Below are 22,423 nucleotides of genomic sequence, written 5' to 3' on the forward strand. Positions count from 1 at the left end.
AGCTGACAGCAGCCCCAGAACACGCGGCCTACCAGGATATTTCCTGCTATCCCGGTAGGCCAGTCCGGCCCTGGGTGTACGTCATCAGGTACAAAACCGTCGGACTTTGGTGTGATCGTATGTAGGCAAGTCCGGTCGTTAGAAAGTCCTTTGAAAGTCCGCCAAAAGTCAGTCAGAAGTCTGTCGGACTCTTGTAGCTGAAAAGTCCGACCGTGTGTACGCGGCATTATACTGCCCGTGGGTGTCCAAAGAAATTCGATATTATTTGGTCCTGCAGGACGTCAGCTGTGTTGGGGACTATAGAGGTTTAATTTAGTACTTTATATTTCTTAATGGGAATCTTCCATTACACTACTAATTTGCTCCTTTATAGAGAGTCGTTATATAGGTGCTCGTAGTTGGAAGCATTGCTTGCAATGGCATTTGTTTCTAATGAAAGTTGTATCTTCACCAGCTAACTATTGCTTTGTCTGGGTTTACCTGTTTTTTGGCATTTGTACTTCTGGTGAACTTTCAAAAATGGCCGAATGGCTTTTCTTTATTATGTGCTTATGTAAGCCTATGTTTACTGTTGCTATGTCTGTGTGACCCATCAGTATGTTTCCTGGTTTAGCCTGGGTTCACACTGTAGCGATGCAGCAACCAGCGTGATTCCAGCGCTGGTTCCTGCATCTCATCTCCCCCCGCAGGCAGCTCACACCACCCTCTGTGAACCGCTGCGGGTGTCATTGCAATGGTAATGGCACCCCCAGATCGGTTCACAGATCGCAGTGAGAACTGTGGATTCGGATCGCATGAGTGAGAAGACCCATGCGATACGATTCCAGTGCTGGAAAAAAAGTCTTTGCACCTTTTTTGTGCGAATCCAATGCGAGTTCAGCATAGACATCACATGTGATCGGCACCGCAGTGCTGGTGCGAATCACATGCGATGTCTGTGTTCACTACAGTCTGAACTCGGGCTTATGCCACAGTTTGTTTCTGCTTTTTTTTATTCCTCTGAAAAAGTTTAATAAAAGCATCTTCAAAAAAAAAAAAAAATTAGACTCTTTTGCCAAAAAAAAAAAAAACTGAGATGCAGAGAATTCAGATGAGTGCTGGGTAAATGTAAATCCATTGTGCGCTGAGGAGTTAATTTATCAATGGCCGTCCAATGACTGAAGAAAGATGATGCCAGTTCAGAGACATTGGCAGTGCGCGTTGATGAAGCGACAAAAGGGAGTGAGAACCTATCAATGGAGAAAGACCAACTAAGGGGCAAGTTTGGCATTGGGTGAAAGTGTGTGAAGCATCCTCTTACTACAGTGGGGCAAAAAAGTATTTAGTCAGCCACCAATTGTGCAAGTTCTCCCACTTAAAAAGATGAGAGAGGCCTGTAATTGTCATCATAGGTGTACCTCAACTATGAGAGACAAAATGTGGAAACAAATCCAGACAATCACATTGTCTGATTTGGAAAGAATTTATTTGCAAATTATGTTGGAAAATAAGTATTTTGTCAATATCAAAAGTTCATCTCAATACTTTGTTATATATACTTTGTTGGCAATGACAGAGGTCAAACGTTTTCTGTAAGGCCCCTTTCACACTGGAGCGGTTTTCAGGCGGTATTGCGCTAAAAATACCGCCTGAAAACCGCCCCTAAACAGCCTCCGCTGTTTGTTCAGTGTGAGAGCCCGAGGGCTTTCACACTGAAGCGGTGCGCTCGCAGGACGGTAAAAAAAGTCCTGCGAGACGCTTCTTTGGAGCGGGGAAGGAGCGGTGTATTCACCGCTCCTAAACCGCTCCTGCCCATTGAAATCAGTGGGACAGCGCGGCTATACCACGGTAATACCGCGGCTATAGCCGCGCTGTACGAGCGGATTTAACCCTTTTTCGGCCGCCAGCGGGGGTTAAAACCGAACCGCTAGCGGCCAAATACCGCTGCAAGAACGACGGTACAGCAGCGCTAAAAATAGCGCTGTTGTACCGCCGACGCCCCCACCGCCCCAGTGTGAAAGGGGCCTAAGTCTTCACAAGGTTGTCACACACTGTTGCTGGTATGTTGGCCCATTCCTCCATGCAGATCTCCTCTAGAGCAGTGATGTTTTGGGGCTGTCGCTGGGCAACACGGACTTTCAACTCCCTCCAAAGGTTTCCTATGGGGCTGAGATCTGGAGACTGGCTAGGCCACTCCAGGACCTTGAAATGCTTCTTACGATGCCACTCCTTCATTGCCCGGGCGGTGTGTTTGGGATCATTGTCATGCTGAAAGACCCAGCCACGTTTCTTCAATGCCCTTGCTGATGGGAGAAGGTTTGCACTCAAAATCTCACGATACATGGCCCCATTCATTCTTTCATCTACACGGATCAGTCATCCTGTTCCCTTTGCAGAGAAACAGCCCCAAAGCATGATGTTGCCACCCCCATGCTTCACAGTATGTATGATGTTCTTTGGTTGCAACTCAGCATTCTCTCTTCTCCAAACACGATGAGTTGTGTTTCTACCAAACAGTTCTACTTTGGTTTCATCTGACAATATGACATTCTCACAATCCTCTTCTGGATCATCCAACTGCTCTCGAGCAAACCTCAGATGGGCCCGAACATGTACTGGTTTAAGCAGGAGGACACGTTTTGCACTGCAGGATCTGAGTCCCTGGTGGCGTAGTGTGTTACTGATGGTAGCCTTTGTTATGTTGGTCCCAGCTCTCTGCAGGTCATTCACTAGGTCCCCCCGTGTGGTTCTGGGATTTTTGCTCACTGTTCTTGTGATCATTTTGACCCCACGGGGTGAGATCTTGCGTGGAGCCCCAGATCAAGGGAGATTATCAGTGGTCTTGTATGTCTTCCATTTTCCAATTATTGCTCCCACAGTTGATTTCTTCACACCAAGCTGCTTGCCTATTGCAGATTCAGTCTTCCCAGTCTGGTGCAGGTCTACAATTTTGTTTCTGGTGTCCTTCGACAGCTCTTTGGTCTTCACCATAGTGGAGTTTGGGGTGTGACTGTTTGAGGTTGTGGACAGGTGTCTTTTCTACTGATAAGAAGTTCAAACAGGTGCCATTAATAATGAGTGGAGGACAGAGGAGCCTCTTAACCACTTCAGCCCCGGAAGGATTTACCCCCTTCCTGACCAGAGCACTTTTTGTGATTCGGCACTGTGTCGCTTTAACTGACAATTGCGCGGTCGTGCGACGTGGCTCCCAAACAAAATTGACATCCTTTTTTTCCCACAAATAGAGCCTTCTTTTGGTGGTATTTGATCACCCCTACGGTTTTTATTTTTTGCGCTATAGACAAAAATAGAGCGACAATTTTGAAAAAAATGCATTATTTTTTGCTTTTTGCTATAATAATTATCCCCAAAAAACATATAAAAAAACATTTTTTTTCCTCAGTTTAGGCCGATACGTATTCTTCTATATGTTTTTGGTAAAAAAAATAAGCGTTTATTGGTTTGCGCAAAAGTTATAGCGTTTACAAAATAGGGGATAGTTTTATGCCATTTTTATTAATATTTTTTTTTTAACTAGTAATAGCGGCAATCAGCGATTTTTATTGTGACTGCGACATTATGGCGGACACATCGGACAATTTTGACACATTTTTGGGACCATTGGCATTAATACAGTGATCAATGCTATAAAATTGCATTGATTACTGTAAAAAATGTCACTGGCAGTGAAGGGGTTAACCACTAGGGGGAGGGGAGGGGTTAAGTGTGTCCTAGGGAGTGATTACGAACTGTGGGGGGGGGTGGGCTAGCAGTGACATGACACTGATCACTGCTTCCGATGACAGGGAGCAGACGATCGGTGTCCTGTCACTAGGCAGAACGGGGAGATGCTGTTTACATCAACATCTCCCCGTTCTTTAGCTCCGTGACGCGATCGCGGGAATCCCAGCGGCGATCGAGTCCGCGGGTCCCGCGGGCACGGTCACGGAGCTCGCAGCAGGCGCACGCGTGCACGGCAGGAAATTCGAAGTAACGTACCCATACGTTACTTTGCCCAGCCATGCCATTCTGCTGACGTATATATGCTGACAGCGGTCGGCAAGTGGTTAAAGAGGAAGATACAGGTCTGTGAGAGCCAGAAATCTTGCTTGTTTGTAGGTGACCAAATACTTATTTTCCACCATAATTTGCAAATAAATTCTTTCAAAAATCAGACAATGTGATTGTCTGGATTTGTTTCCACATTTTGTCTCTCATAGTTGAGGTATACCTATGATGACAATTACAGGTCTCTCTCATCTTTTTAAGTGGGAGAACTTGCTCAATTAGTGGCTGACTAAATACTTTTTTGCCCCACTCTATATAGCAAATGTTCCTTGAGCCCCTAGCCAGCTCAGTTCACTAGGTCACATGGTCTTTAACTGCAGTATTGTTTTTCACTACTGGAATCTGGCAATTGAAATTTCATCCGCCAGCACATTTGGAACCTTTTGGGGGGGAGCGGGTACCTGATTTGGATAGGTACTCACTCCCACTTCCAGCTGCGGCCACCGCAGAAAACTCAGCTGGAAGTTTGGCCCCCCTCCTCTTTCCCCTGCAGCTGGCCCACTCATAAAGTGCTGCACGCATGCGCAGCACGGAACCGGCTGTGAAGCTGCAAGGCTTCACTGGTGGCACCAGATAACTGATTGAAGAATCGGCTTGGGTGAGGACATTGCTGGGTTCATGGACAGGTAAGTGCCCTAATTAAAAGTCAGCAGCTACAGTATTTGTAGCTGTTGGCTTTTCATGTTTCCTGAAGGAGCCTGGCGCCTCTTTAATGAAAACCATGTATTGCAATGTATGTGAACTAAAAATCCCCATTGTGTTTATTGCAAAGCTTGCTAGAGTGGGTGTGTTGCCGAGGGTTCATCAAAATTTTTAGCATTAACATGTTACCCTTTAGCACCTGATTGGTTGATTATATACATGTAGAAGCTATTGGGATCTGCGCACAGGGATGTCCTACTTCTAATATATTGCAGGTCAGTGACCAGACCTGAAACCCATTGGCAGCCGGTGGTAATTTACTTTGGGGGGGGGCGACAAACAATCCCCCCCCAGTCAATCGGCCGGCGGGTCTGGTGCGCTTCTCCCAGGCTCTCTGCGGCAGCGGTGTGGCTCTCCCTTCTCCAGCTCTCTAGTCTCCACAAGCGACATCATCTGTTGCCTCCTTTCGCTGGCCAATCGGGAGTCTTCTCTTTTTGGCCAGATAATTACACAAATGCGTTTGCGCTAGAAAAATTATGTTAATAAAAGTGAAAATCTGTATGTGAAAAAATAAATACCAATATATCTAAAACAATATTTCATAAATACATTTTCACATACATATTTTTTCACGTATTAGATATATTGTTTTAGATATATTGGTAGTTATTTTTTCACATACAGATTTTCACTTTTAGTATCATAATTTTTCTAGCGCAAACGCATTTTTGTAATTATCTCGCTATTTGCACGGTTATGAAATGTGATTAGTGTTTGCAGCTGGTTATTACCATCGATTTATTTTGTAGGCATTAATCCATCTGTGGCTCGCAAGATCTTTCTGTATTTCTCTTTTTGGCCAATCAGAAAACGGGTCTCAGACCTGCTTCTGATTGGCCGGATTGAGCATCAGTGTTACAACAGCGAATATTCATTCGCTGTTATAACACCTAGGTTGGCTCGTAGCGCAATTCTCTCTGCCACAAGCCCACAGATTTTGAAGCCTATTAGAGCCTATGGCTCTAATCAGGTGCTTTAAAAATACACATCGCTGCTGTAATTCAGGCGCCCGGCGTCCTGAAAGGAAGGGGCCGAATGGGGTGGCAGCTGCGGCTGTGGATAGATGCATGCTATGCATGAATCTATTCATTAGTCATATAGGGGGGTGACGTGGAGAGAGGGGGCGGTGCCCGGGCACCCCTAATGGATGGGCTGCCACTGCTGGAACTTGTAGCTCTCCTACAGCTTGTATCTATTTGCCCCATATTGGCATTACAGTGGGCATAGAAAATAATCGCTCCCCTTTAAAATACATTTTGTTGCTTTGCAGCCTGAAATGAAAAAAGGCGCACAGTTTTTTTTTTTTTTTTTTTATAAACAGATGTAGTTACTGCTATATTACTATAACATCCCAGTGAAAGATATAAGAAAAAAAAACTAAAAACAGAATCACTGAGTTGGAGAAAGGATCATCCCCTTCCAAAAATGACTTGTAAACTCAATCAGGTGTAGCTAATCACCTTCTCAATGGCACACAAAGCCATTTGACTTTCACCTGTGATCAGCTCTGGTCATTTTGATTAGCTCAACATGAAAAGAGCTTTCCTGGAGCATTTCAGTCCCTGGTAGTGCAACTGAAGCAAACAATCAACTATGGGTGGTGGCAAGGCATTGTCAAAAGATCTCAGAGATAAAGTTGTGGACAGGCACAAGTCAGGAGATTTATACAAAAAAGTTTCAAAGGCTTTATCAATGCCTAGAAGCACAGTGAAGTATATTATTAAAGGGTAAGTTCACCTTTTGTACACTTTTTTTTTTTTGTTCTAAATTCTAGCTCCCCTATGCACCAATATAGCATTCATGTACTTTTTTTGCAAAAATTTCAAAGCTTTCCATTAAAGCTACAGTCACTTACTTTTCTTGTTTTCATCCATGTATCCAGACGTTTCCATTAGTAATGTCTTCTTCCTTACAGACTGTAGGTCATGACACAGGAAGGAGTTGACCAGCTGACCTCATTAGCACACACCCTGCATCATCTACCCACCCACTCCCAGGTGCATGTTTTTTTTTAAATGAAAAGCAATCAATCAGTGATCACCCTTCTCACTAAATACACAATTAGATTGCATAGTGTACGGCCATCTTTAAACAAGTACATAGGAGGGGAGTGGACAGAAACACTCAGCTGTCAAGTCCCTTTCGCATCTCTGCATAGCGGGAACTCGCATTCCCACATGCGTCTTTTTTTTTTTTTTTTTTTAGTGGGGGGGGGGGCGTTTGAGCATTTTCACTCCTCACACATAGAACAGCCCATCCACCTGAATGCGTTGCCCTGTACACAGCAATCGCCCCTAAAAAGCTTCAGAACTTTTTTTTTAGAGTGGAGCTTGATGTGTTTTTTAGTGTGATTTTTGGTGCAGTGCATTTCTAAAATGCAAGGAAACACACAGATGTGAATGGAGCCTCATTGTTTTGTGTTATCGCACCAATTTTACTTTCAGGCCCCATTCACATCTAGCATAGTGGGAGCGCACGTTTTGTGGCTTTTTCCTGTGACACACATAGGGCAGCCCGTTGATTTCAATTGTGGATAATGGGACATTTTGGCTTTTTTTTGGGTTGTGTATTTTTTACTATGTGTTTTGCAGCATTTGCCACTCGTTTTTTTCACATTGCAAAACGTGTGTTTGCTTCTGTGTTTGGTGTGCCGTTAACAATTAATGGCACTGAAAGTGCAACTAATAATTGTAGGTGTATAAACATGGCCATACACTATACAATCTGATTGTACAAACATCCATGAAAACAGTGATGTAAGTGTCTGTAGAATTAATGGAAAGCTTTGATATTTTTGCAAAAGTACATTAATGGTATATTGGTACACAGGGGAGCTGGAATTTAGATTAAAATAAAAAGGTGAACTTACCCTTTAAAGTGATTGTAAAGGTTCGCGTTTAAAAAAAAAATAACTTACATGTCATACTTAACTCCACTCTGCAGTTTGTATTGCACAGAGTGGCCACGAACACCGGCGGCTCTCACGGCTCCTCCTCTTATCAGATAACCCCCTAATAGAAGCGCTCTCCCGGAGGGTTACCTTGCGGGCACGCTCCTGAGTCCAGCATTTGCATCCATAGACACAAATGCCGGAATCGGCCCCGCCCCCGTCACCTGCATTGTTGGATTTGATTGACAGCAGCGGGAGCCAATGGCTGCGCTGCTATCAGTCTATCCAATCAAGAGCCAAGAACACCCGGCCAAAGGAAGAGCACATCTCCGCCAGATGAAATTCCAGGGCTCAGGTAAGTAAAATTGGGGGGCTAGGGGGCCGGTGACTGCCGGGTGTTTTTTCACCTTAATGTATAGGACGCATTAAGGTGAAAAAACACGACGGCTTACAACCCCTTTTAAGCTTAATCTTGCATCGATCTTTCATCTGGCATGTTGAAGTATGAGATTAAAGATATGAGATAACAGTCTATGTGGATAGAGCTGTAGCACTGAAAACAGGAGAAGGGTCTCCTGGGTCCTGTAAAGTTCACCATACACTACACTATACAATCTGATTGTACAATCTCCTTTAGATATACCATCAACTATGTAGTGTAAGTGCCTGCCTGATTGGATATAGAGTGATTGACTAGATAGGTGTTTCCTCCTATTATATAAATTTGGTAAATCTAAAGGAGATTGTACAATCAGATTGTATAGTGTATGGCCATGTTTATACACCTAATATTACTAGTTGCGCTTTCAGTGCCATTAATTGTATTATATAATATAGATGGGTTGCCACATGATTATAAACAATTAATATCAAAAATTATACATGCTGACAGATATCAATTGAATCATAAGCTCTATGCATTTCGTGGATTGACCCACTCTTCAGGAGCATGCGCGTGAGTTCAATAAAATATAATAGAAGGAGTTGCTGTATGGTCTGATCCTAACCAAGGAAAAAAGAAAAATCCTAAAAAATAAAATCCTACCTACATGCTTCATTCAAGTCCCAATCCCCTTTCCCCTCTTTTTTTTCCCCCATCAACTTTGACCAGCTTCCCTGTCCCTGCTGAAAAAAAAGCATCCCCACAACATGATGCTGCCACCACCATGTTTCACAGTGGGGATGGTGTTAACAGGTTGATGTGCAGTGTTAGTTTTCCACCACACATAACGTTTTGCTTTTTGGCCAAAAAGTTCAATTTTGTTCTCATCTGACCAGAGCACATTCTTCCACATGTTTGCTGTGTCCCCCACGTGGCTTTTCGCAAACTGCAAACGGGACTTCTTATGGCTTTCTTTCTACAATGGCTTTCTTCTTGCCACTCTTCCAGATTTGTGGAGTGCACGACTAATGGTTGTCCTGTGGAGAGATTCTCCTACCTGAGCTGTGGATCTCTGCAGATCCTCCAGCGTTATCATGGGCCTCTTGGCTGCTTCTCTGATTGATGCTCTCCTTGCCTGGCCTGTCAGTTTAGGTGGACAGCCATGTCTTGGTAGGTTTTCCGTGTGCCATACTCTTTCCATTTTTGGTCAATGGACTGAACAGTGCTCCAGTGAGATGTTCATAGCTTGGGATATTTTTTTATAACCTAACCCTGCTTTAAACTTCTCCACAACTTTATCCCTGACATGTCTGGTGTGTTCCTTGGCCTTCATAATGCTGTTTGCTCACTTAGACCCCTTTCACACTAATGCCCCGTACACACGGTCGGATTTTCTGACGGAAAATGTGTGATAGGACCTTGTTGTCGGAAATTCCGACTGTGTGTAGGCTCCATCACACATTTTCCATCGGATTTTCCGACACACAAAGTTTGAGAGCAGGATATAAAATTTTCCGACAACAAAATCCATTGTCGTAAATTCCGATCGTGTGTACACAAATCCGACGGGCAAAGTGCCACGCATGCTCAGAATAAATAAAGAGATGAAAGCTATTGGCCACTGCCCCGTTTATAGTCCCGATGTACGTGTTTTACGTCACCGCGTTCAGAACGATCGGATTTTCCGACAACTTTGTGTGATCGTGTGTATGCAAGACAAGTTTGAGCCAACATCCATCGGAAAAAATCCATGGATTTTGTTGTCGGAATGTCCGAACAAAGACCGACCGTGTGTACGGGGCATAATGGTGCTTTGCAGGTGTTTTAGCGCTAAAAATAGCACCTGTAACGCACCTCTCAAGAGCTTTCACACTGGGGCGGTGCGCTTGTAGGACAGAAAAAAAAGTCCTGCAAGCAGCGTCTTTGGGGCAGTGTATACACCGCCCCAACCATTGAAATCAATGGGCAGCGCTGCCGAAGCGCCTGCAAAGCGCTTTGGCAGTGGTGCTTCTTCGGGCGCTTTTAACCCCTTGTTAGCCCCTTCTTTGGGGTTAAAAGTGCCCCGCTCCCACCCGCGCAGCGTCGGTAAAGCGCCGCTAAAACTAGTGGTGCTTTACCGCTAACGCGACCGTGCTACCAGTGTGAAAGGGGTCTAAGATTCTTTAATAAACCTCTGAGGGCTTCACAGAACAGCTGTATTTATACTGAGATTAAATTACACACAGGTGGACTCTATTTACTTAATTAGGTGACTTCTGAAGACAATTGGTTCCACTAGATTTTAGTTAGGGGTATCAGAGTAAAGGGGGGCTGAGTACAAATTCACACCACACGTTTCACATTTATTAGTAAAAAAATTGAAAACCATTTATCATTTTCCTTCCACGTCACAATTTGTGTTGGTCTAAATTCCCAATCCCAATAAAATACATTTGGTTGTAACATGACAAAATGTGGAAAATTTCAAGGGGCGTGAATACTTTGCCAAGCCACTGTATAAAGTCTATACCCAGGTTCACATCTCTGCATGTGGGGAATGTGTGCAAAATTTCCCAACCCGCAGAGAAACGTGCTACATTTTATCAGACATGCAGAATGAATGGCACCCCCACACATCAGCATCCGCAACATGTTTATACACACACAACAAAATGCACAGTCTGCGGCAAAAATAAAAAAAGGGTGGGGACTTTTTTTTTTTCTTGCTGTATTTCTCATGGGTAAACTCTACCTATGACATACGCACACAAATGCGTGTGCACAGATCTGACATGTCTCCCTCACATTTTCGTTTAGTTTTCATTTGTTAACAAAAACCAAATTGATTTTCGTCATAGTAAAAAGGCTGCTGATTAAAATTTTTAAGAAAATGGTCACTGGTGTGCAGGAGCTGACTGATCACATAACAGCCTATGCGGAGCGGAGCTGTAGTATTGAAATTGGGAGAAGTGTGTCCATGGAAGTCTGTTAAGCTCACCATACACTATACAATATGATTATACATTCTCCTGATCAACTAAGAAGTACCAGAGCCTGTCTTATTGGATACAGAGGGATTGGATAGATAGGTGTGTCTTCCTATTTAGTTTTAGTAAATCTAGGAGAAATACAGAGATTATACAGTGTATGGCCACTTTTATACAGCACCCCAAATGCAGAAGCAAACATGTTTTGCCATGTGAAACATAAAAGTGACAAACGCAGCAAAATGCACGGTAAAAAAACTTGCAAAATGGCAACACGTCAAAATGTCCCATGAGCTACTTTGCCACATGTAGTGCAGCCCATTGGAATCAATGGGCATCCCTATGTGTGTCACTGGAAAAACAAGCCAAGAAAAGTGCACTCCCACTACGCTAGGTGTAAATGGGGTCTGAAACACAAGAACAGCGAGGCTCCATTCACATATGTGTGTTTCCAAAACGCATGGCAAACACATAGAATTGTTTAATTTATTTAAATAATAATGGCACCCCAAGCGAGGGTAGCAGGTGTGTGTTTGTGGAAAACACACCAAAAAGCATGGTAAAAAATGCGTCATGCGCCGCTCTAAAAAAAGTTCTGGAGCTTCTTTAGGGCTTTTGTCACATGCAGGGCACCCTTTTCAAGTGAAATATTCTAGTCTATGGAAGGAAGACTCTGGTCCCTGCATGTGACGGTGGTTCCATAGGATGCTGCTAGAAAGAGGAGCCATCCTAAAGCCTCGTACACACAATCGGATTTTTCGCAGACAAAACCTCAGACTTTTGTCCGAAGGGCGTTGGCCCCAAATTTGTCTTGCATACAAATGGCACACAATTGTCGGCCAACAAACACGAACGTAGTGACGTACTACGTGGTTTTTCAGCTCTTTAGTGCCACCCTTTGGGCCCCTTCTGCTAATTTTGTGTCAGTAGAAGTTTGGTGAGTGTTGATTTGCGCTTTTCATTTCACGCTTTTCATTTCGTTTCTGGATGGCCGTTCATCAACCAGGAATTGTGGAATTGGAGGACATAACGTGTTATTTATTATTGGCCTTGGAGTTATTGCTTTGACCCAAGTCCAGTCCAGGAACAGGAGGAGGAGGATTTCTTGGACCAAAAATTGGTTGTTTTATTAATCGTGACCAATTATGTCATATGCCTTTGCTGCGGGAGCTCCAGGAGAATAATCCAGATGATCTTTCGGAATTATCTCGGGATGACGGAGCCCTGCTTTCACCAATTCTTGGCATTGTTGACCCCCCTATATTAAGAGGCAGGACACATGCATGAGGCTTTTATTTTATTTTTTGGTTGAATAACGATTTGATTTGGTATGTTTTCCATATTTTTGGATGCACAGAATGCACTTTATGGTTAAGTTCTATTGGCAGATAGCATGTCTAATTTAATTTTTTTTTCTTTTTTTAATGCACAATAAAATAATTGTGGAGAATAATACTTGGCTATGTGTTTTACTTCAAATGACAGTTTGGGAGTAGGCAGTTACATTTTAAAAAATACAATGTAAAATTAATAAGGGACACCAACATATTTGTATCTTTGATCTCAAAAACTAGGGAATAATGGTGTTGTGGTAACTTGCCCCCCCCCCCCAAAAAAAAATAACAAACATAATAATATTATTCTTGATATCACTAGAAAAAAAGTCTTTGAAAATTAATTTGCAATAACTCCATCAGTATCACCATCAAAGCAGCTTCATTATTATCCCATTAAAGAAGAAGAGAATTGTGCGCTGCATTTGGAGATTTATAATTTGCTACGTCATGAGTGTTAACTCTCCTTGTAAACTAGCGTTCGTAATGACCGACCGCTTCTGGCTCATCCTTGCTTCCGAGCATATGTGTTTATACTTTGGCCTTTTGTCTGACGGACTTGTGTACACACGCTCGGAAAAACCGTCAACAGAAATTTGTCCGTGGAAAATTTTAAAGCCTGCTATCCAACATTTGTCCGCGGGAAATCCAACAACAACAGCCTGTCATCACACATTTTCCGTTGCAAAAGCCGATCGTGTGTACGAGGCTTTAGTCTCAGTTCACACTGATGCAGTGCAGGGTTTGCAGCGATTCCTGTGTGTTTCATCACACAATCGCACTCCTTTCATGCGAACCAATGCGGGTGTCAATGTTAACGACACCCCAAAAACAGGTCACAAAACGCAGTACGATTGTCTGAATCGGATCACATGGATGCAACAGTGAAAAAAAAAAAGTGTATGCACCTTTTGGGTGCGGTGTGATTTGGCCCATACTAAATGAATGGGCTCAAATCGCACTACAAAGCATCGCATGTGATTTGAAGATTAATGTGATGTGATTCTTATCCAAATCACATGAAATTTCTGGCACAGCATCAGTATGAACCGCGCTTAAACAGGAAACCTGGGGCAGTGATCATGACACCAGCTTAAACCTTAGGGTTGCCACCTGTCCGGTTTTGACCCGGACAGCCCAGGTTTTGACACATGTGCCCGGGTTTCAACCCGCCCGAAACCCGGACACATATAGCAACTGTTCAACCATCCTCTGGCCCCGGCTGCAACATCTAGAGTGGCGCATCCCGATTCCCGTGCCGCCGCCATCAATGTACACTGTCACACTGTGCGAGAGCTAGGCAGCGAGCAGCGGGAGCGGGCGCCCTGTGATTGTCTGAATTAGTCATGTGCGGGCGGCGTTCATAAGGGTTTGTGATTGGCCTGGCGGAGCTGGTGACTGGTCAAATGTGGAGTCCCGCCTCCCTGCCTGGCGCGCGCTGTCTGTGTGTCTCCTGACTGAGTAGCAGACAGAGGGGAGGCGGTAGCAGACAGAGGAGGGGTAGCTGACAGAGGACGGGCGTAGCTGATAGAGGGGAGGGGGTAGCTGACAAAGGAGGGGGGGTAGCTGATAGAGGGGAGGGGGGCTGACAGACAGGCGGGTGGTAGAGCAGATGACAGAGAAATGTCACATCTCTCTGTCATCTGCTCTACCACCCGCCTGTCTGTCAGCCCCCCTCCCCTCTATCAGCTACCCCCCCATCCTCTGTCAGCTACCCCCTCCCCTCTGTTACCTACCCCCCTCCCCTCTGTCACCTACCCCCCTCCCCTCTGTCACCTACCCCCTCCCCTCTGTCACCTACCCCCTCCTCTATCAGCTACCCCCCCATCCTCTGTCAGCTACCCCCTCCCCTCTGTTACCTACCCCCCTCCCCTCTGTCACCTACCCCCCTCCCCTCTGTCACCTACCCCCTCCCCTCTGTCACCTACCCCCTCCTCTGTCAGCTACCCCCCCATCCTCTGTCAGCTACCCCTCCTCTGTCTGCTACCCCCTCCCCTCTGTCAGCTACCCCCAAACAGCACGCATTTCCCCCCTTCTTCCCCCGCCCCAGCGGGGCTAATGTCCCGCAGCTGGGTCACACTGCACTGTCTGTGCACTCTCTCTCTCCCACCCAGCCGCCGGCGCCGATGCCCCAGAGACAGTGAATTGAAGGCCTCTGGACTGGTGTCCTAGCAACCAGGGACGCTTTTGCAGGAGAAAACATGGTATTACAGACTCTGCTCTACTGACGCCGTCCACTGCCCTACTGACGCCGTCCACTGCCCTACTGACACTGACTACTGCTCTACTGATACAGTCCAATGCCCTACTAACGCCGTCCACTGCCCTACTGACACTGACTACTGCTCTACTGACACTGTCCACTGCCCTACTAACGCCGTCCACTGCCCTACTGACACCATCCACTGCTCTACTGACACCATCCACTGCTCTACTCTGACAGTATCCACTTTTAAGGTAGGCTAGTTCCTAATTTTAACTGACATTTCTTTTATTAATGAAATCATATTTTATGGGTACACGAATGCTTTTGTTTTATTTAATCATGCCCCTTTAAGTCCCCTTACTGTTAATGCAATTTGGCCACAGCTACTGTTCACTGTAGTACACCTCATTACTACTCTTTTTTGGGTAACCCAAAAGGTGTCCCAGGTATTTTACAATCCTATAGCGTGTACTACAAAAAAATTGCCGTGCGCCGCAAAAGTGTTCGGGTTTGGCTTGAAGAAAAGGTGGCAACCCTATTAAACCTGAACATAGGCAGATTCAAAGATAAAGAAACTGCATAGTAAGTGATTAACCCCTTTCTGCCAACTGAATGCATATATACATCCTCACGGTAGCGGGCCTTTATCTATAGGGCCACATATATGCTTACCTCTCTTTGTGCTGGGAGTACGCTACACAGCATGCTCTCAGCACAGAGACTGAGATTTTGCCAAGAGCCCCGAGTAGTGTACTAACGATCGAGACCCAGGACTCCCAGTTCCGGGTCTCCTTATCGCTGTGATAGCCTCTGATTGGCTATCACAGTGATCAGTCACTGTGCAGCCCTACATAAACATGGAATACTTACGTGCTTTGTGCAGTCTCTTGCCTCCTCCTCTGAGTGTTCCCCCATAGTAAGCTGTGTGCTATGAGGGCACATGTGCGGGCGTGCTGCGGAGGCAGGCTGTGTGCACCAATAGATGCACACAATGCGGCTCAGCCCTGCCCCCCCCACTCTCTCCTTACTGGATTTGACTGACAGTAGCCAGATGTCACATTTTGAAGCAAGTGTAAATGAGGCCTTAGACCCCTTTTATACTGGGGCGGCAGGTCCATTAGCGGTAAAGCGCCGCTAGTTTTAGCAGCGCTTTACCGCTGTTTAAGCGGGGCTTTTCAGCCACTAGCAGGGTGCTTTTGACCCCCAAGAAGGGGTTAACAAGGGGTTAAAAGCGCCCGTGTTGCGGCACTTCTGAAGCGCTTTTCAGGTCCTTTGGAAGCACTGCCCATTCATTTCAATGGATAGGGGTGGGGTGGGAGTGGTGTATACACCGTTCCTTCACCTCCCCAAAGATGCTGCTTGCAGGACTTTTTTTCCCGTCTCACAAGCGCACTGCCCCAGTGTGAAAGCACTCAGGCTTTCACACTGGGGAGGCATGAGAGACAGTTTTCAAGCGCTTTACCACCTCAGTGTGAAAGGGGTCTGGAAGCGATATAATAGTCTTGTCTTTTTTATTTTTAAATAGCAAACATGTCATACTTACCTGCTCTGTGCAGTAGTTTTGCACAGAGCAGCCCAGATCCTCCTCTTCTTGGTTCCCACGTCGGCGCTCCGGGCCCCTCCCTCCTGCCAAGTGCCCCCACAGCAAGCAGCTTGCTGTGGGGGCACCCAAGCAGGCGCGCTCCCGAGCCGTGCCTCTGTATGTCCATTCACACACGGAGCCGATACTCAGCCCTGCCCCGTGATCGACATTGGCTCCCACTGCTGTCAAAAGCCAATCAGGAGTGCGAGTCCCCAGAGAGCCAAGGCTCTTGTGGACATTACTGAATTGAGATGGGGCTCAGGCAAGTATTAGGGGGGGTTGCACACAGAAGGTTTTTTACCTTCATGCATTGAATGCATGAAGGTAAAAAACCTTAGGCCTTTACAACCATTTTAATGGTAACCCCAGACGTCTGCTATATTGCAGCATGTTTCTCTGCGGGCCAGAAATGCGCACAATTTCACGCATGTTCCCAACCCGCAGAGATGTGAACCTTGCCTAAGACATCAGTGAAAAAAAAAGGAGAGCTGCAGCAGAAAGGGGAGCGAAGAATATGGTAAGTACAGTAGACATGTGCAATTTGTTTGGTTACAAATTCGTTTCTTTACGAATTTCGAAAAATTCATTAATTCGGAAATATTTGAATTAACGAAAACCCGTTTGACAAATTTTTCAGAGTATTTGTAAATTCGAAAATTTGTAAATTCATAAATTCGAAAATTAAAAAATTCAGAAATTCAAAATCCGAAAACTTCGAAAATCTGAAATAATAACGAACTAATAATAACTTAACTATTACTAACTATTAAATTCTAGATATTGAAATTTCCTTTCATACTTGGCTGTTAGTGAACGTAACGAATACGTATTTATCCGAAGTTACGAATTATCCAAAATAACAAATGCCGTATCTAAACGAATGGAATGTAACAAATTAGTAATAATAAAGAACAATAACATTTTTTTAAATTATTATAATTTATTATTAATTAGTTCCGTTCCATCTGTTTAGATGCAGCATTCGTTATTTTGGATAATTTGTATTCCAATACCTACAATTTAATAGTTAGTTATTCTTTTGAATTTTTGGATTTTCTTTCTTGCTTTCAGATTTTCGAATTTACGTATTTTTGAATTTGCGAATTGCGATCATAATGAATGACCCGAAAGATGAAAAAAAAAAAGACGAATGAAACGAAAACAAATGAATTTTTCAGCAGTGCACATGTCTAAAGTACAGTATATTACCCTATTCATCATGCCAATGCTACAGTGCAATGGATGACCCGCCACTAGGGTAGCGTTTTCTAACCAGCTTTCAAGCGCATTCATTTGTCACATGTTCTGATACATCTCTGCAAATCTGATTCAATAAATGGCACACAAAATGTGCTTGAGGTTCAGGAAAATACACGTTACAACACATGCAATTTTAGGATTTTATTCACATGAGCAAATGTGTATTTTCTGCCCGGAACGCAGGTTCTTGCTGGTAGAGCTAGAAGAAGATCCTGCGTAATTTATGCATCTAAATTATTTGTGTTTAGATGCGTACAGGGTTTAGACGCGTACCTTTCTTCTAATTGCTTTTGCATGTATGTGCGCGCTTACATGCATTTATGCACGTACATGCTTCAAATCTGCAGATTTGTGCAACCCTGAACCCAGCTGTGTCCTACTTTTTTTTTGTGTGTGGCTGGTTTCATACCGCATTGCTGTGCACATCACATGTGATGTCTGTGCGATGCGCATTCAACCATGCAAACTGTATGGCTAAAATCGCATTGCATTTGCACCAAAATGGTGTAGGACCCTTTTTTTGGTCCGCACTGGAATCGGATCACATGTGTGTGAACACCCATTAGATCCGATTCCTGTACCATTCCACAGTTCGCACTCTGATCTGCGAACTGATTTGTGTGTGTGTGGGGGGGGTCATTAACTTTACATTGACACCCGCAGTGGTTTGCAGATGTCAGTGTGAACCGCCTGTAAATCAGATGAGATGCGGGAACTCGCATAGGAATCGCAGGGTTTGCCGCATTGCACCAGCATGAACCCAGCCTGAATGTGATGCACATTTTCACACATAGATGCAGCTGTGTATTCAGGCTCATTGATTACAATAGTGCTGCATTTAGATGTGCACAAAATGATACGCTCTGCATTTCAAATAACAGTTATTTCTTCTCCCAATCTGAAAAAGCTTTGAGGCCCCGTTCAAATGTTGCGACTTGGGATCACAGGCAGAATTGCTGTGATTGTGCCTTAATCTCAACACATAGCAAAATGTGCGACGCTCTTTTGAGTGTCATTATTCCTTAACCACTTGCTGACCGTGTGTTACTGCTACAGTGTGAGCTGGCTGCGCAGAATTGTGTGTGTGTGTCACACACACACACACGGGACGGAAAGTATTCAGACCCTCTTAAATGTTTCACTCTTTGTTATATTGCAGCCATTTGCCAAAATCATTTAAGTTCATTTTCTCCTCATTAATGTACACACAGCACCCCATATTGACAGAAAAACACAGAATTGTTGACATTTTTGCAGATTTATTAAAAAAGAAAAACTGAAATATCACATGGTCCTAAGTATTCAGACCCTTTGCTGTGACACTCATATATTTAACTCAGGTGCTGTCCATTTCTTCTGATCATCCTTGAAATGGTTCTACACCTTCATTTGAATCCAGCTGTGTTTGATTATACTGATTGGACTTGATTAGGAAAGCCACACACCTGTCTATATAAGACCTTACAGCTCACAGTGCATGTCAGAGCAAATGAGAATCATGAGGTCAAAGGAACTACCTGAAGATCTCAGAGACAGAATTGTGACAAGGCACAGATCTGGCCAAGGTTACAAAAAAGTTTCTGCTGCACTTAAGGTTCCTAAGAGCACAGTGGCCTCCATAATCCTTAAATGGAAGACGTTTGGAACGACCAGAACCCTTCCTAGAGCTGGCTGTCCGGCCAAACTGAGCTATCGGGGGAGAAGAGCCTTGGTGAGAGAGGTAAAGAAAAACCCAAAGATCACTGTGGCTGAGCTCCAGAGATGCAGTCGGGAGATGGGAGAAAGTTGTAGAAAGTCAACCATCACCGCAGCCCTCTACCAGTCGGGGCTTTATGGCAGAGTGGCCCAACGGAAGCCTCTCCTCGGTGCAAGACACATGAAAGCCCACATGGAGTTTGCTAAAAAAAACACCTGAAGGACTCCAAGATGGTGAGAAATAAGATTCTCTGGTCTGATGAGACCAAGATAGAACTTTTTGGCCTTAATTCTAAGTGGTATGTGTGGAGAAAACCAGGCACTGCTCATCACCTGTCCAATACAGTCCCAACAGTGAAGCATGGTGGTGGCAGCATCATTCTGTGGGGGTGTTTTTCAGCTGCAGGGACAGGATGACTAGTTGCAATCGAGGGAAAGATGAATGCGGCCAAGTACAGGGATATCGTGGATGAAAACCTTCTCCAGAGTGCTCAGGACCTCAGACTGGGCCGAAGGTTTACCTTCCAACAAGACAGTGACCCTAAGCACACAGCTAAAATAATGAAGGAGTGGCTTCACAACAACTCCGTGATTGTTCTTGAATGGCCCAGCCAGAGCCCTGACTTAAACCCAATTGAGCATCTCTGGAGAGACCTAAAAATGGCTGTCCACCAATGTTTACCATCCAACCTGACAGAACTGGAGAGGATCTGCAAGGAGGAATGGCAGAGGATCCCCAAATCCAGGTGTGAAAAACTTGTTGCATTTTTCCCAAAAAGACTCATGGCTGTATTAGATCAAAAGGGTGCTTCTACTAAATACTGAGCAAAGGGTCTGAATACTTAGGATCATGTGATATTTCAGTTTTTCTTTTTTAATAAATCTGCAAAAATGTCAACAATTCTGTGTTTTTCTGTCAATATGGGGTGCTGTGTGTACATTAATGAGGAAATAAAATGAACTTAAATAATTTTAGCAAATGGCTGCAATATAACAAAGAGTGAAAAATGTAAGGGGGTCTGAATACTTTCCGTCCCCACTGTATATATATAATGTGTGTGATTCTACTTTTCTGGGGATGGGGTGCACAGGGTCGCCGGCCCAGCTGTGCTGTGATTTGTCACAGCACATGCCAATCACTGGGTGCCTGCCAATAATTGACCTTCGCCACCCAGTGATCGGCTCCAATCTTTCCCGAACACAGCTGTGAGTGTAAACAGCACAGAGTTGTGTTCAGTGACAAGGGATCTAGTTACTTTTTCAATACCAGCTAAGCAGAGAATGAAAATAACTAGATTCCCAAGTAAAAACTGCACACAGTACACACATATTTAACCCCCTTGCTCGCCCTAGATGTTAACTCCTTTCTGTCCAGTGTCATTAGTACAGTGACAGTGCATTTTATTATTATAATTTTATTATTAGCACTGATCACTGTAATAATGTCACTGGTTATGTCAGTGGCAGTTAGTCCCCCCCCCAGAGTCAGCCATCAGTGCTGCCTCATCATTGCCCATCAGTGCTGCCACATCAGTGCAGCCTTGTCATTGCCCAACAGTGCAGCCTCAGCAGTGCTTATCAATGCAGCCTCATCAGTGCCCATCAATGCAGCAGGGATCACAAGGAGGAAAGCCCGCCGGATCACACAGAGCGAGGATGAGGATCTCCCACTGTGACACAGCTTGGATGTGACACGCTGGCTGCTGTCAAACAAAGTCCCGCCTCCTGGACCGGCATTGGACTAGTGTGCTGTCTATCATAGGAGCCGGTCCAGGAGGTGAGACTTTGACAGCGGCCGCCATTGCATATCCAAGCGGGTCACAGTGGGAGATCCCCGCTCTGTGTGATCTGGCTGGCTCTACTCCTGACAGTTTCCTGGCTGATTGCTTCTGGCAAAAGCGGTTCAGCCTCTTTCTTTTAACAGGGCATCATTGTGACCCAGGGGGCAGGGAGGCAATTGTCCCCTGGGCTGCTCTGATGCCCTGTAAAAAAGGGCGTGCCGCTTTTGCCTTAAGCGTTCAGCAAGGAAACTGTCAGCCCAGTCCGCCCCCCCCTACACACTCGGGGCGAGTGGAAATTTTGAGGACTGCTATAACTTTCACACAAAGCAATCAATATACACTTATTGAGATTTTTTTTTTTTTTTTACTAAAGACATGTAACGAAATACATTCTGGACAAAATTTATTAAGAGATTTGTTTTTAATTGGATGTTTAATGATTTTTTTTTTTTTTCAAAATTGTCTGTCTTTTTTCGTTTATATAATAAAAAATAAAAACTCAGAGGAGCTCAAATACCACCAAAAAAAAAGCTCTATTTGTATGAAAAAAATAATAGAACGATAATTTGGGTACAGCGTCGCATGTCTGCGCAATTGTCAGTTAAGGTAATGCAGTGACCTATCACGAAAAAACGCCTGGTCATGAAGGGGGGTAAAAGCTTCCAGAGCTCAAGTGGTTAATGGCACCATAAACAAGATGTGGTTCTGCTGCGATCGTCGTGTGACGCAACAAAACGCAAATTTACAAAATGTGCGTTTGTCTCTCAAAAAGGAGTATGAGCTTCTTTTTTGGGGGGGGGAGACAAAAATCGCATGAAGTGGATGGGCTTCCCAATGTGCGACGCAAGAAATCGCCCAACAAAATTGCTACACGAAAGTGTGAACGCGCCCAAAGGTGTGATTTGGAATGGTATACCCCCCATATAGAAATATTCCTGAAAGTTTCCAAGTACTACAAGCCAGGACCAGTGACAGTCCCCAGGCCATCCTGTGCTCCCAGCTCATACAATCACTGCCCCCATTCATTCATTCATTCCTGCTGGGACCAGTCTGGCTGGCTCTCCAGCCGCTGTGCATTGTGGGTCGGCGAGCCCCCTCTGCTCTGTCACTTTAACAAAAAAAGTCAGACTCCTGGGGCTAACTCCGGCCTAGGTGACAGAGGCGGCAGCCAATGAGAGTGGACGGTCCGGCCGAGCCCCGCCCCGCCTTCCCCTCGCAGTCCAGCCTGCGCCGCTGAGTGACAGCAGAGCTGCATCAATGAGCGCAGTGTCCAGGGAGAGCCCGCCTCCAGGGCGTTACCACGGCAACGGGACTGAAGGGAGCGGCGGAGCCGGGAAGAGGTAAGGGAGGCCCGGGGGGGGGGGATCGGACTTGGGGGGATCCGGGTTACCTGCGGCGGGTGGTGGGGATGTCCCGGATTGTGGGGGGAGGGGCGGGACCGGACCGGATGATCGTTCTATGGATCTATATATAGTTCGCACGTCTGAAGACAATAACGGCGGTCAGAGGAGGAGTGCGGGGATCCCCGGGCACCGATCTACCGATCCGGGATCCGGTCTGTGGATCCCATGTGTTCGG

The 22,423-nt window shown here is 45.1% G+C and overlaps 1 protein-coding gene across 3 annotated transcripts in view; it reads left to right on the forward strand.

The window, feature by feature from the left end:
* The first annotated feature begins 22,039 nt into the window (after positions 1-22,039).
* ELMO2 (engulfment and cell motility 2) overlaps positions 22,040-22,423 on the forward strand; it is a 155,084-nt gene continuing 154,700 nt past the window's right edge. For 2 of the 3 annotated variants that reach the window (XM_073606296.1, XM_073606298.1), the window contains exon 1: positions 22,040-22,185. The gene's annotated coding sequence lies outside the window, so the exon portion shown is untranslated. The remainder of the gene's footprint in view (positions 22,186-22,423) is intronic. The other variant, XM_073606297.1, reaches the window with a different exon arrangement.

The sequence above is a fragment of the Aquarana catesbeiana genome, linkage group LG12, assembly GCF_042186555.1.
Source record: "Aquarana catesbeiana isolate 2022-GZ linkage group LG12, ASM4218655v1, whole genome shotgun sequence".
NCBI lineage: Eukaryota > Metazoa > Chordata > Amphibia > Anura > Ranidae > Aquarana > Aquarana catesbeiana.